This window comes from Miniopterus natalensis, chromosome 11 (genome assembly GCF_054644295.1).
Source record: "Miniopterus natalensis isolate mMinNat1 chromosome 11, mMinNat1.hap1, whole genome shotgun sequence".
Lineage (NCBI taxonomy): Eukaryota > Metazoa > Chordata > Mammalia > Chiroptera > Miniopteridae > Miniopterus > Miniopterus natalensis.
The window spans coordinates 58984685-58998445 of record NC_142091.1 but is presented as its reverse complement, the minus strand read 5'-3'; the positions used below and the strand labels follow the sequence as shown (position 1 = coordinate 58998445).

The following is a 13761-nucleotide window of genomic DNA, read 5'->3' as shown; positions in this document are numbered from 1 at the left end:
GTGGGGTAGAATGGACAGAAGAGAGAAGGAACTAAGTATTTCTTTGAATGAGAGCAGGAAAATAATCGGATAGCAGAGAACCCAGGGTATTGCACAGAACCATGCCATTACACAATCTTTTAGACCTCAGAGAAGAGATGGCAAATATTACCTTTGATACATATTTTCCTTTTGGATGCTCAGATTCACAAAACATCCCTCGAAATGACACACAATGTGCACAGTATTTTTTCCCCCCTCTCAACTAGTTGGGGAGTTTTCCCTCTTTCATTAATTTTTATAGGAAAAAGTTTTATTAAGCCCCTTTATAAATTAGCACCCATCCAGGAACAATAATTTTAAATATAGAAGTTAACAGGATGTATCATTGTCCAGACTTAGTCAAATGAAATTGAAATACTGAAGTGAAAAAAATCCATTTTTACTTTTCAATTGTTGGGAGGCTCAATGGCCATTGTCAGTGAAAAGACAAATACTAAGCCAATTCCCACCCACCCTACAGCTCGGATCCCGCGGGAGGGGCTTCCATTCTGGAAGCGGCTTTATTTACATAAAGTAGTGAGAAAAGGGAGAGAGAGAGAGAAAGAGAGACAGAGACAGAGAGACAGAGAGAGAGAGAGAGAGAGGGAGGGAGGGAGGGAGGGAGGCAGGGAGGAGGGAGATTGATTCACGGAGACAGGACGTACCTTGGACAAGATCTCAGCTACAGTTCAAGCCAAGGATGGATCTGTCTTCCTCTGCCCCTCTCTCCTTCCAACAAGCCTCGCTCTCGAACCACTCCTCTCCTTTCCTTCCTGCACCCCTACCTCCTACCTCGGGCCCTCCCCCCTTCCCCACTCCCCACCTGGCTTCGGAGCGGGGGGGGGGGGGAGCTCGGGGCTTCCCCGCAGCCCGAGGCCGGGGCGACCAGGGCGGCCCCACGGACCCGGCGGCTGCCCAGCTCGCTCCCTGGTGCTGTGAAGAATCGGAGCTTGGAACTGCCCTGGGCGTCAGAGAGTTTCTGTTCCTGGCCCTTTGCCCCCCACCTGCGGGCTGCACTCCGCGCGCCGGGTTACGAGTCGTCGGTGACGCCCGCGAGCCGCCCCTGTGCCCTCCTGCCCCGTCGCGGGGCGGGGCGGCCCGTGGACCGTGTGCCTGTGCCCAGGTTGGGCACCGCGAGGGCCGGGCCGGGCCGCCCCAAGGCCGGAGGCAGGCTCCCGGGTCAGGAGCCACGCAGGGGTCAAGAGCTTGGGCCACGGCGACACTAGCGTCCGCCCCGGGCGTCCCGGGCGCCAGCCCCGCCCGCCCCGCCTCCCGTGCCCGGCGCAGGTGGAGAGCGGCTCCAGCGTTGGCCCGCAGCGCGCAGGGGCCGAGCGCGGCCTCGCCTGCACCGCCCCGCGCCCCGCGCGGCGCCAGCGCGCCCCGTATTGACAGGCAGATAAGAAGGCCGCGGCCGCGGCGTTTCCAGCGCTCCCTCGAGCACCCTGCGGGGTTGCAGGGATGCGCGCACACTTAGCGGCCCGCACTCCAAACAAGCCCCAAGCAGCCTCCCGGGGCCTCCCCTCCCGACAGAAGGGGTGGGTGGGGAGCGAGCCGCGGACAGACTGGGGAGCGGGAGGCCCGCCCAGGCCCGGGGCCTGCACGCAAACTCCAGGCAGAGCGCGGGTCCGAGAGACCTCGGGACCTCGGGGCGGGAGCTGACCAGGTCCCGGGGGGAACCAGGACACTTGCCAAGAAACTAGGTCACGGAAGAAGGTCGGTGGCGGTGGAGAAACCCGAGCAAAGGCCTCTCCGAGTGCCACGCCCCAGGGGAGAGCACTTGGGGGGCCAGGATCACAGCAGCGTTGCGGCTTAGATCAGAGCGGCCGGTTTGCGGGCCGGGGGCGGGGGAGGCTCCGTGCCCCTGACACTGCAAGACCAGGGAGTAGGACGGGGAGAGTTGTGGGAACGGGTTGTAGATAAGTAAGAACACCACGCCTAGGCCACCGAGGGGCTCCCGCGGCCCTCCCCACCTCTAAGCCGCCCTCAGGCCCTGCCAGGGCGGAGGGAGCTGGCCCGACCGGGAGGAGGAGGCCGGCGGGCTGCGGGGAGTCGCCTCCTGGAGGGTTGCGAAGCCCACACCTGTCCAGGTGTGCCTGGGGCGGAGCTGAACCGCTCGACCTCTCCTGCGCCATCTGTGCTCCCTCTCCCTTTGCCACCCCCACCCAAGTAAGGTGAGCAGGAACTGGCCCTGGGGCCCTCCTCCGCCCCCCGCCCCCCCCCCCCCCGTCTTTACACTGGCAGGCCCCGGTCTTCCAGGGCTAGGCCTCCCACGAGCTGCCTAAAGGCAACTCCATGCCCCCCTTCTCTTCCCGCCACCTCGCCAAACGTCCCCTACCCCTCCCGAAGAGACCTTTCTCACTTCCAGCCTCGGATGGAGGCAGAGAACAAAAGGATGGACATTGAGAAGCCCCCTCCCCTGTTGGGGGTTTGAGGAGGAGAGACCCAGGAATGACAACGGGGCTTTTAAGTCCCTACCCTAAGATAGCCAGTCCCAGCTCAACTAAGCCATCTCCCAGTCCACACTGGGTGTGAGGAAAGCAAACAGAGACCTCCAGGTCATTCCCCCGCCCCCCCAGGTTCTGTGGCTACTCCCCGAAGGGAATCCTCACTTCAGAATCTGGGACTTTCTTGTTTTCCTCCTCTAGGCCACAAGTCAACAGTTAACCCCCCAAATCAAAGATTAATAAAATCACCTACATTTTCTACGTGACTGGAGCCTTTCAGCTTAAGGAGGCCAGGGGAACCCACGCAGGTGACATTTGTGGCTCCGCTTAGGAGCGCCCAGCGGGTCTGCCGAGGACTTGGCTTTGCCTGGATGAAGGGCTCACTCACCCTCTCCCCAGACACCCCGACTGTGCCCAGCTGGTGACTTGTGGGCCCGAGGGCACGGCTGGGGTACCCATCGCGCCTTGAGCTCCTCCTGAAAAGGATTCCTGCCAGAGGACCTTCTCAACCCCGGTACAACCTTCGGGTCCCTCTGATGAAGTGACTCCCTAGGGGATCCGAGGAGGGGACCTGGTGGTCACCCGGAAAGGTAGCTGGCCAGCCTAGGGGAGGGGCTAGTTTCCTGGGGGTTGACTCCACGCCCCAAGGGAGGGCGGGCCGGGGCCCGGCTGGGCACGGGCAGCCACCGGCCGGCCCAGGAGGGCCCTGGCAGGGCTTGGAGCCGGCTGGACCCGGGGCGCGAGGAGGGAGCTCCGGCCCTGCCCGGGCGCTGGTGCGCGCGGAGCCGAGCCCGACTCCGGCCGCCGTGACGTCACGCGTGCCTGACAGCCAATGAGGACCGCGCTGGCAAGGATATTAAGGAAAGTTAGCGCCTGCCAGAGCACCCTCTTTTCTTATCTTTGACATTTAAACTCTGGGGCAGGTCCTCGCGTAGAACGCGGCTGTCAGACCTGCCACTTCCCCTGCCGAGCGGCGGTGAGAAGTGTGGGAACCCGCGCGGCCCGGCTCACCTGCCTCCCCGCCCTCCGCTCCCAGGTAACCGCCCGGGCTCCGGCCCCGGCCCGGCCCCGGCCCGCGCCGCCTCTCAGCCGCCCGCGACCGGTGCCCCCAACCCAAGCCCGCCCCAAGTAGCCCGGGGGCTTGGTTTCTGCCTTTAAAAGGAGGGATACGAAGATGGAGGGGAGTTACAGAGGGCGGGATGGGGGAGGGGAGGAGGGGGCGTCTGGTCTTCGCCGACCGTGCTTTCCTGCAGAAGTAGCAAAACGTTCCAGTCCCCAGAGTGGACTTCCAGTTGGGTGCTGAGCCGGGGTGAGGGGGGCGGGGAGACGGAAACGGGGATCTGCTGCTGCTGTTTGCAGAAGCCGTTCGCTACCGTGAGAAATGCAGGAGAGGGGGGTGCAGTTTGCACCCACGACTCCCCCGAATTGCGGTTCCCCACATTCGCTCGTGGAGAAGTCCCCAACCGCCCCTAGAGCGCGCGCAGCAAAAGTTTCCCGCGGTTGCAAAGTGTAGATGGTCGGACGGAAACAAAGTCATAGGGACGCGAGTTCATTTCTCAGAAAGATGAAGCCTAAGGAATGCTACCGGCAGAGCGGGGCAGCGCGTAAAGCCCCCAGCGTGCGATTTGAGCTTCGCTTCGGACGACCTAATAATTAGCGATTCTCACTGAGCTAGAACGCGGGCTCGGGTTACCGCGGGCGCCGCGCTCGCTGCCTCGGTGGGAAGCCCGTGGACGCCAGGGGAGCCCGGCCGCTCAGCGCCGGGAAGAGAAGCGCCCTCTACTCTCCCGTCCCCGGACGACCTAAGCTGGGCGCCAGAAGTTCCTCCAAAATGGGTCAAGGAAGGAAAGACCCCAAAGTTCGTGGTTCCGCCGGGCGGGAAGTTCCAGGAGGCCAGCCGCAGGCGGGCGACGCTGGGACAGGCTCAGGCAGGGCATAGGAGCACCAGCCAGGAGGTTGGGGAGGTGTCCAGGTCAGGCCCAGGCTCGCCCCTCACCCCCACTGTTGCTCCTGGCGCACCCCTCTCTAGACCTTCTGGGGGCTCGTCTCTGGAGGACGTCTGCATCTCAGGCACCTGTGACAGGTGCTTGGGACCAGGGACCCAACCCCGAGCAGTGGCCACCCCCTGCCCACCTCACCCGGGAGGCAGCGGGACTAGAGAAGTGGTCACCGCCCCAGCACCTTACCTGAACCTGGGTCCTCTCCTCCTCCCTCTCCTGGACTTCCTTTCTCTGGAGCTGAGGAGCGAGCAGGTTGCCCACTTTGCTGTGCGAAGTGGACCTTCTGCCCTGGTCATAAATCAAATCCAGCCATCCTCCGGCCTCCTCCCTCGTTAGAGATGTTTATTGGAGATTGTGTTTATTGGGCTGTCACTGCGAGAAAACGCTGTGACATAATTACCTCCGACCAGAGTCCTCGCCCCGCGCCCAGGGCAAGCCCGGGACCTCCTGGGTCGCCTTCTCACCCGCGCGTCCTATTCCATCGGAAGGCGTTGCTAGGTGGATGGTCTTTTTTTTTTTTTTTTTTTCCTCTTGTACCCTCTCATCTGAGTTGGATTATTGAAAGAGCAACTATTCGAGTCTCTCCAGGGCCTGGCGTTCATTTATTTATTTATTTTAGAATCGGAAAGGAAAACCGAGTGGGGCCTCACGCCCCACCAGGGCGGAGGGGCAGCGCGCGCGAGAGGCGGAAGGGAGTCCCTCTCGCCGCCCAAACTTCCCGGCGCTCGCGGTGGCCGCGCGCGGGGCCAGACGCCACCCGGCGCCAGGGCCCGGCCGGAGAGTGGGGAGCTGACCGGGAGGCGCGATGCCCATACTGTCCGTATTATTTGTTGTTTTATTTTCCTTTCTCTCTCCTCTTCGGAGGAATCTGAGGCCTCAGGGCCCCCAGGCTGAAGGTCCTCAAACTCTCTCAGGTTGCCAGTCCGCAGCTCCTCCCCCGCATCTCGCCCCCGGCTGCCCCGGGGCGTCGGTCCTCCCCGCTAGCCACGTCTGAAAGTCACCATCTGCGAGGCTGAGTTAGGAAGTGATGAAAAGCGCCGAATTGTTCTCTAATTGAAAATACTTTGGTGTGTGCGCGCGCGTGTGTGACCGCGCTGAAAAATATCTGGGATCCCGGCTTTTGATCCCTCACTGCGGTCTCTGTTCTCCAGTCGCTAATAAAACTCGTATGGAGGCCCCTAGTGTCTTGATTAACAGACGTATTAACTCTTACTGGGGTGGGGAACAGCTTGTCCCAATCAATGTCATTTTAAGAGCCATCAGGATACGCTTAGCCGCGGTTCCCTGGCTGCTCTAGCGAACCAGCCATGACATTGGCTCCCTCCCCCTCCCCCAGCCTCAAATGCCCCAGCAAATCCGCCAGGTCCCAGCCCCAGTGTCCCCTGCTCTACTCCAGGACAAACTGCAGACTGGGTCCCTGGCCTTTCAAATAAGCAGCTGCGTAGAGAAGGGATCTCTAGGGAGAAGGGGCTGGAGGTGGCTCTGGCTTACTTTTCGTTTGAAGCTGAACTCTTGCCTCTCAAGGGCGGAGGTTACAGTGAAAGGAGAGATGGGGCACCGTCCGGGGTGACCAAATGGAAAGCAGACTTTCATATGTGCCAAAAGCAGAGTGCTACTGATTGCAAGTGCCCTACACTCGCGGAGTTTTAAACCCGGTCCCTCGCCGGACAAGTAGCACGTAGGGTCGGGGAAGCACAGGCTTGGGAGCCCGACGGGAAACCCGGTGTTTGTTTGTTTTGTTTTGTTTCTAAGTATTTGGTGGAGGGGTAGAGGAAGACGGACGCTGTCCACCTAATGTGAATGGAAGAGGCCCGAACCCACTTGCCATTTGGTAGGAGGCGAGGTTAGGCCGGGGCGCCGCGGCTTTTCCCAGCCAAGCACGGCCACAGACCCGAGGCTCCACCGGCCAGCTCCCGACTCCTCCCGGCCTCCCGGCACCTGCGAGGCTGAGGGGTGAACTGGAAGCCCGCATGTTGGTGGGAGAGGGGGAAAGGCCTCGAGTGGAGGAGGCACCCCGAATTGGGCGGCCAGGGTGAGCATCTTTGCCTTCCGCGCTCATTTGACCCGTTTCGCCGGCTCTGCTATCGAGGGAACCCACTTGCCAGGGCCGGCAAAGCGAGAGCCTTTGGAGCCTGCAAAGTGGCGCAGGTGTTTGCGGAGACCTTCCTCCTTCCGAGGAAAGCGCGCCTCCACCCTCCCAGCGCGCCGCCACCGCGCCCCTGCCAGGCGGTGGAAAGCGGCGGCTCAGAGGTGTTGCAACACCGGGTGGGAGGCTCTTGGTTCCAGAGCCCAGAGCCCAGAGCGCATCTCCCAAGAGCTGGGCGCGTCTTCACCCAGCCAGAGGCCTCCTCCTGACCGGAAACCTGGGGAGCGGGCTCCCGCGAACGCCCGGGCCCGCTGGGGGCGAGCTGCGTCCCGATCTCACACTTGGGGACCAACACCGGCCGCAGGCTCCCCGCGCTCTCCAGTGAACGGCGAGCTCCGGCACTACCCGCCTCCCCCTCCCGGGTGGGATGACCCAGCGGTCCCGAGGGAACCAGCCGAGGAGCCGGCCACTCGGGGCGCCGGGGGAGGGGAGGAGACGTGCGGAGAGGCGGGAAAAGGCGAGACGCAAACCGAGGGCGCGGCTCCCCCCTCTTGGAGGGCCGCGAGTGGGCCTCGGTCGCGTTGGAAGTCGCAGTGAACATGGCGACCTGCGAGCTGCCTCAGTTTCGCTCTCCTCTCTGCCCTTGGCGGGCTGCTTCTCCGTCCCAGCCCCCCAAACAGCCGGGTAGCCCCCAGAACAGGTACGAGGTGCCGCACGAGGCAGAGCAGCACCCCCACCCTCTTGGAAACTAGCCCAGAGAGAACAGGACATCGCGCTCTCCACCCCTCTCTCCTTAAACTTTGGAAACTCTGCCTCCCAGGGGTCCCACTCGCCCCCCTCCCCAATATTGACACACGGGAAGCAGCTAAGCCCTTTTTGTTTCTTGTTTGTGCAGAGGAGGTTCCAAGAGGCCATCCCTTAGCCCCCACCCCCCCAATGACGTCAGTGGCATTCACTCCCGGCTCCTAGCCTCTTATAATTTTTTTGTTAAAACTTTTCTCTGAGGTGAGATGGGGGTGGGAGAAGGAGCGGTTCAAAGAGCCGGTGCCCAGGGGGGAAATAGCAACAAGATTACGGCCCCTTCTTTCGGGGGGGCAAAGCTTAAGGAGGTGCTAATCCACTGGGTCGCTAATTGAGAGGCTGTAGAAATGATATTCGCCTCCAGTTCGGACAGTCCACGGCCTCCCCCTCCCCCTCCCCCCTGACGCCCAGCAGACTCGGATTCAAGCTTCTTTAATACTCGCTTGAGAAGTAAAAAGGGGGAGAGACGGAACCCTGACCCTCGCTGGTCTGAGGCCTGGGCCGTCTGCCCACGTCCCGCGATCCGGCAAAGTCGCGGTCCTACGAAATCTCGCCGAGGACCCCGCTGACCCGAGCGCCCGCGCCCCGGGCCACCGGCTTAGCTTCTGCCCGGGCTCCCGGGCGCTGAGCGTGCCTGGGCCGCGGGAAGGCGCTTCCCAGGCCCGGGACGTGAGCGGGCGGCGCTGCCCCAACCCTGCCCCGGCTGGGGAGGCCTCCGCTGCCCCCGCGCGCTGCCCGGGCTGGGGCGCGGGGCAGGAGGCCCACGCGAGGCCCGGCGGCCCGAGGCAGCCTCCGCGTCCCCGCGGCCCGCGCTCCGGGGGCGGCCGCCGTGCGCCTGTTAGCGGCGAGTTCAGAGCGCACAGACTTTATTGATGGGCCCGGACTTTCAGCGCTTCTTAAGTCAAGAGGAGTCAAGTGTACCCGGTGGCGGTGCCTTCGTTTCTGCCTCCCTGCCTCGCCTCAGCTCTTGCGACCCCATTCTTTGCCCGGGTCCTGGGGTGTGTCCCCCCCAATCCCCAAACTTCCCCTTTCCCTGTGCTGCGGCCTGCAAGCTCCCAGAGAGCTCGAGACTTCGCAGGACTAGGCGGCCACCTCTCCCCCGTCACCTTAACTGCGGCGCCGAGGGGCGCCTTTGGAGTGTACTGAGGTGTGTCCTAATTGTCCAGCATTCAACGAGTGGACTTCTAGTGTGTGGTCAGGAGAGAAAAGCCGCTTACTTACTTTCCTCCCCGGTTTTCTGGCAACAGTTGAAGGGGAGCTGCCTCCGTGGACTGAGCAGACCCAGGAGAAAGAATCGTGGTGCGGACACACCTGCACCACACACAGATAACTGGGGCACACACCGACACACGCTGACACGCCGCCGGCCAGGACACACGCGCGCACACAGTCCCTCCCAGCACTGGTCAACTCGCGCCACTCCGGGCCTCCGACGCCCCCCTCCCCTCTTATCTCCCCCTGGCGTCCCCTCCTCTCGGGCGCCTGCAAAAGCAGCCGCACTTAGTCAACAAATGGCACGTGGGAGAAGTTGGTGAGTGTTTGGTGAGGACTCTTCAGGGCTTTTCACAAGAACCCTCTGTACACAAAGTAAGTGGCCTGTTTGCTCGGGCCCCTCCAGCCCGGCTGGGCCTCCGCTCCGCTGCGCTCCGCGGCTTCCGAAAGGAGAGAGAACAGAAGAAAGGGCCGGGGGAGCGAGGGTGGGGCAATGGGCAGGCTCGGGAGGCCTGGACTGGGAAGGCGGCCCGGCCTCGCCGCGTTGCCAGCCCCGCGGCCTCCTCGCTGCCTGGGCTGAGCCTGGGCCTCCACCGGCTGCTGCTGCCGGGGCCCGGCGCAGCTCACACCTTTTTCTCTTCTTCCCAACGGCCAGGTGGGCCAGGGCGCGGCCGCGGCCGTGCGGGGTGTCACTGCGCCGGGCGAAGACTCGGTGGAGGCGGGAGCGGAGGGGGGGCGGGGCGGCGGGCCGAGCAGCGCTGGAGACGGCGAGAGAGGCCCGCGCGGAGCTGCGGGAACTCACTCCCCCCACGAGCTGGGAGTTACGAGCCCAGCTTAGGCAGGTCGGGGGCGCGACCCCCAGCCCAGCGGCTTTCCCTCGACCCCTCAAGTTCGCGGCCACACGGCGGGCCGCGCCGACTCCCGGATCGCTCGGAGCCTGGAGATGTCGGCGAGCACCCGCTCCAGAGCCGGGGCGCGGGGGCCCCAGCGCCGGGGAGCGGAGCCGGGACCCACCGGCGGAGCCGAAAACAAGTGTATTCATATTCAAACAAACGGACCAATTGCACCAGGCGGGGAGCGGGAGCGTCCAATCGGCTGGCGCGAGGCCCCGGCGCTGCTTTGCATAAAGCAATATTTTGTGTGGGAGCGAGCGGTGCATTTGCATGTTGCGGAGTGATTAGTGGGTTTGAAAAGCGAACCGTGGCCCGGCCTCATTTCCCGCTCTGGTTCAGGCGCAGGAGGAAGTGTTTTGCTGGAGGATGATGACAGAGGTCAGGCTTCGCTAATGGGCCAGTGAGGAGCGGTGGAGGCGAGGCCGGGCGCCGGCACACACACATTAGCACACTTGAGCCATCACCAATCAGCATAGGTGTGCTGGCTGCAGCCACTTCCCTCACCCACACTCTTTATCTCGCACTCTCCAGCCGCTGACAGCCCATTTTATTGTCAATCTCTGTCTCCTTCCCAGGGATCTGAGAATTGCTCTCACACACCAAACCAGCAGCCTCCGTGGAGAAAACTCTCGCCAGGAACTCCTCTAAAACACCGTCATTTCAAACCGTTGTGGTCTTTAAGCAGCAACAACAGCCACAAACCCCCAACCAAACAAAACTCTTGACAGGAGCTTTGACGGGAGAGGATGCCTCATAAAGGTGAGTCCGCTTCTTTCTTCTCGCTTCGTTTTTATTGCAATGTTCAGGCAGGTATCCCCCTTCCTCCCCCCCTTCCTTCCTCCCTTCTCGCCAGTCCCCTCCCCCATTGCTACGCCGGGAGAGTTGGGCCGGAGAAGTTTCCACGCAGGAGCCCAAACTTTGTACTTCCAGCGAAAGCCCCCGTCGGAGGGCGACGGCCGGCGAGCGGGAGCGGCGCCGGGCTCGGGGCCGGCGCACCCCCGGCGCCAGCGCCAGCGCCAGCGCGGGCTGAGCTGGCAGAAGCATCCAGGCTCCGGGCGCAGCAGCAGCCACGGCTCGCGGCCCCATCGTCGCCCAATGCGCCCGGCCGGCAGGAGACGAGGAAGCGGCTCCGCGGTGCGCCAGGCCCGGGAACGGCTGCGGGGACCGCACTCCGCCGGCTGCTTTGTCCTGCCCGTGGGCCCCGGGAGCGCGCAGGCAGCGGGCGCACCGAGGGAGCGCCGAGGAAGCCTGCTCGCCGCGCCGCGCCGCCACCTCCCCGCCCGCCCGCCCTCCGCCTTTGTGCTGCGTTCGGCCTGGGCACAGAAGTCCGCTGGCACTCGAGCGCCGAGGGGCACCGCGCCCGCCACCCGCTCGAGCGGAGTCAGTCGGCGAGGCAGCCGCGCGCTGGAGGCGGAGAGGGAGAGCGCGCAGCCCGAGCCGGGAAGGAGGCCGCCAGGCCGGGCGGCGGAGCGCGCGCTCCCAGGGAGCCCCGAGCCGAGCCCAGGATTGTCAGCTTCCATCGAGCCCTCGGGCGCTGGCCCCCAACTGGAGCGCGGAGCTCGGAACTTGAAAACTCTCCGCTCCCCAGGCTTCCCCCAACCTTGGCCCTCGCCCTGCGAAAGCCGGGGTCCTCCCGGCCTTCCAGCCCCGGCGCCCGGCGGGCAGTGCTCCTTGCTTCCTCCGACGATGCGGCGGCCGGCGTGGCCATTCCAACAAGTTTCCAGGTGGAAGAGTGGACTGGATTGCTTTTTTTCTTTTTTAATCTAAATCCCCTGAATTCTTTTCTTTTTGAGGCTTAAAAAAAAATTAATATGAAAGCACTGGCTTTCCCCGTCGTCCGATCACATCTTCTCCCAGCTAATTAGTCTGAGTAAGTTGGGAGCTTTTCGGTTGATTCTAAGACCTCAGGAGGAAAAGTGTCTTTTCAAAGTTCCTAAAGTTGTTGCCTCTTTTCCTCGTGCAGATTTTCTCAGTCTCTGTGTCCCATAATAGGCCTGAATTTTAGAAAGTGTAATTGGGGGCAGTGGAGTTGAATTTCAAGTGGAAATGCTTTTTTTTTCTTTCTTCTTTTTTTGGAATGCTAAAACCCGGCCCTCGAGTCTTGAGTGATTTCCACAAAGTTTAAAAACAACGTGAACGCGGTTATCTTTCTTTTTCTCTCGCACTCTACAAAGCTCCCTAAGCCATTTTGGATGTTTAACTCGAACTTGGGAAGGTTGAGGAGGGGCGGGAGCAGAAAATGAAATAAAAAGCAAAGAGCTTGAAAGCCTGGTGAGTTTACCGAGGAGAAAGAATAGTTGTTGCTGTTGACATTACATTTTTTATAGCCGGTGACCTTTGCAAACGCCTGAAGGCGGTCTGATTCGTTGGTATCTTCTTTGGCCCTAGAGAGTAAAAACTTTGTCATTTTAATTGCTAATTACTCTTTGGCTGGGGCCCGGGAGGGTCGAAAGTGAGCTCTCCCCTTCACCCCAGCTCAGGAGTGTGGAGTTGGATTTTGAGAATTAAGTAACTGCCACAACGGGATTGGAAAGCTGAGGCTTGTGTCGGGGAGGCAGTAGCCCAGTGGCCGAGGGACCAAGGCCCCGGCGCCCTCCGCGCGTCTGGCAGGTCCTTGGTGCCCGGCGCGGGTCTCTGACCCCGCGAGGGCTTCCGGAAGCCCGGGGCTGAGCTGGGGGGTGGGGGGGCGGGGGCTGGGGCTGGGGGTCCTCGCCTCGCCCCGCGCGTCTGCTTCCGGGAGTCGGGGTGCCCCGCGCCCAGGGTTGCTTTTGCACTTTAGCGATTACTTAAGTAATTAGATAGCTTCCGAGCCGAGAGGGGGGCGGGAGTGGAGCAGAACCGGAACTTGAAATGCTTCCCCCACCTTCCCAGATGCTTCGAAAATTCACCGGTTAGGCCTCTCTGCGATCAGCTACTGAATTTTTAAAATAGCATCCAGAGTGCGCCGGCGGGGATGGGGCCATTCAGCGGAGGCTGGGCCCCGAGCGGGCTGCGGAGAGGAGCGAGGAAGTTCTACCCCTTCCAGGACCCGCGGCTCCCCTCCCCACCTGCTACGGCTCCGCGGCTCCAGAGCCCCACTGCAAGGCGCTGGGGGCACACATTCTGTTCCAAGTTGGGTTTTTGTTTTTCTGTTGCTGTTGTCTTTTTTTGCCTGGCGGGGGCATGACCGTGGTCATGGGGACTGAGAGGCGGGAGGCCTCAGAGCCAAGGCGGGCGCAGCTAGGTAGCCCTCTGCCACCTCCAGCATTTACCAGGCCCTAGCTGGAAGCTGGGAAGAAGTCTTCCTCTTAAGTTTATTTTTTATGGATTTAAGCTCCCTCTCAGTTGAGTAATAAATTAGACCATGAATGGCCTTGGAGAGAAAAAAAAAAAAAATGTGCTTCTTTGGAATTCCTTGCTTGCAGGCAGGCAAAATTAATAATCACAATAGGCAAAACAGGAAAAAAAGAAAGCGTATTTTAGTTTTTTTAACAGGGAGAAATGATGCTGTGACTATTTAATTATTTTACTTCTTTTTTTTTTTTCTCAAACCTCTTGAATGGGCTCTTTATTGTAATTCTCTCTTCCCAATTGAGCACCCCACGGTGCCGTTGTATCTTTTTACAGCCCCTAACAACTCACACCAGTAACACAATTACCTCCAGATATTTATAACAAGAAATTACTTTTCTATTTTCTCTCCCCTCCCCCAGAACCTTCTTCTTAGAGGAAGGCAGGGAGGGGTGGCAGAGGGTGAATCTGGGGGAGACACGCACTGGGTCAGGATTTACAATGCGAGACGTGTCCCTCTGTTCCCTTTGTGAGTTGGTAGGTTGTTGGTACGTGTGGTTGGAAGCTGTGTTGCCGGTTAGGGAGGCTCGGTTTTGCTCTTTGGGTTTGGGGAGAGCTGGAGAATAGAAGCCATTGTTTGCTGTCTGTAGGCTTTGTCGACCACGCTCACCCCCTCCTGTTCGTACTTTTTAAAGCAGTGAGGCGAGGTAGACAGCGTGTGTCACAGTACAGTAAAAGGGGGGACGATCTAAACACCAAAAGAAAAGTTAATCACAATAAGTGAGGTTTGGGGGGAAAAAGTTGGGCTTGCCACATTCAAAGTCCCAGAAAGGCTGGAAGATGGGTGGAGTAGGGGCCTGACTAGGAAGCTTTGAAGGGGAGAGTAAAAAGATAAAGGGGTAACCAGAGAAGTGGGTTCTGGGGGCCTTGGGCCACTGGAGTGGTAAAATTCCTTCAGGAGAGAGAGTGGCTCTGCAGCCCTCCTGCTCAGCCCCAGGCTGCCCCCCCAGGCACGCTGAAGTCCCGAGGTTCCC

The 13761-nt window shown here is 61.1% G+C and overlaps 1 pseudogene; it reads left to right on the top strand.

Moving 5' to 3' along the window:
• Window positions 1–10203: 10203 nt before the first annotated feature.
• LOC148092037 (uncharacterized) lies at window positions 10204–11027 on the top strand (annotated as a pseudogene).
• The last annotated feature ends 2734 nt before the right edge of the window (window positions 11028–13761 follow it).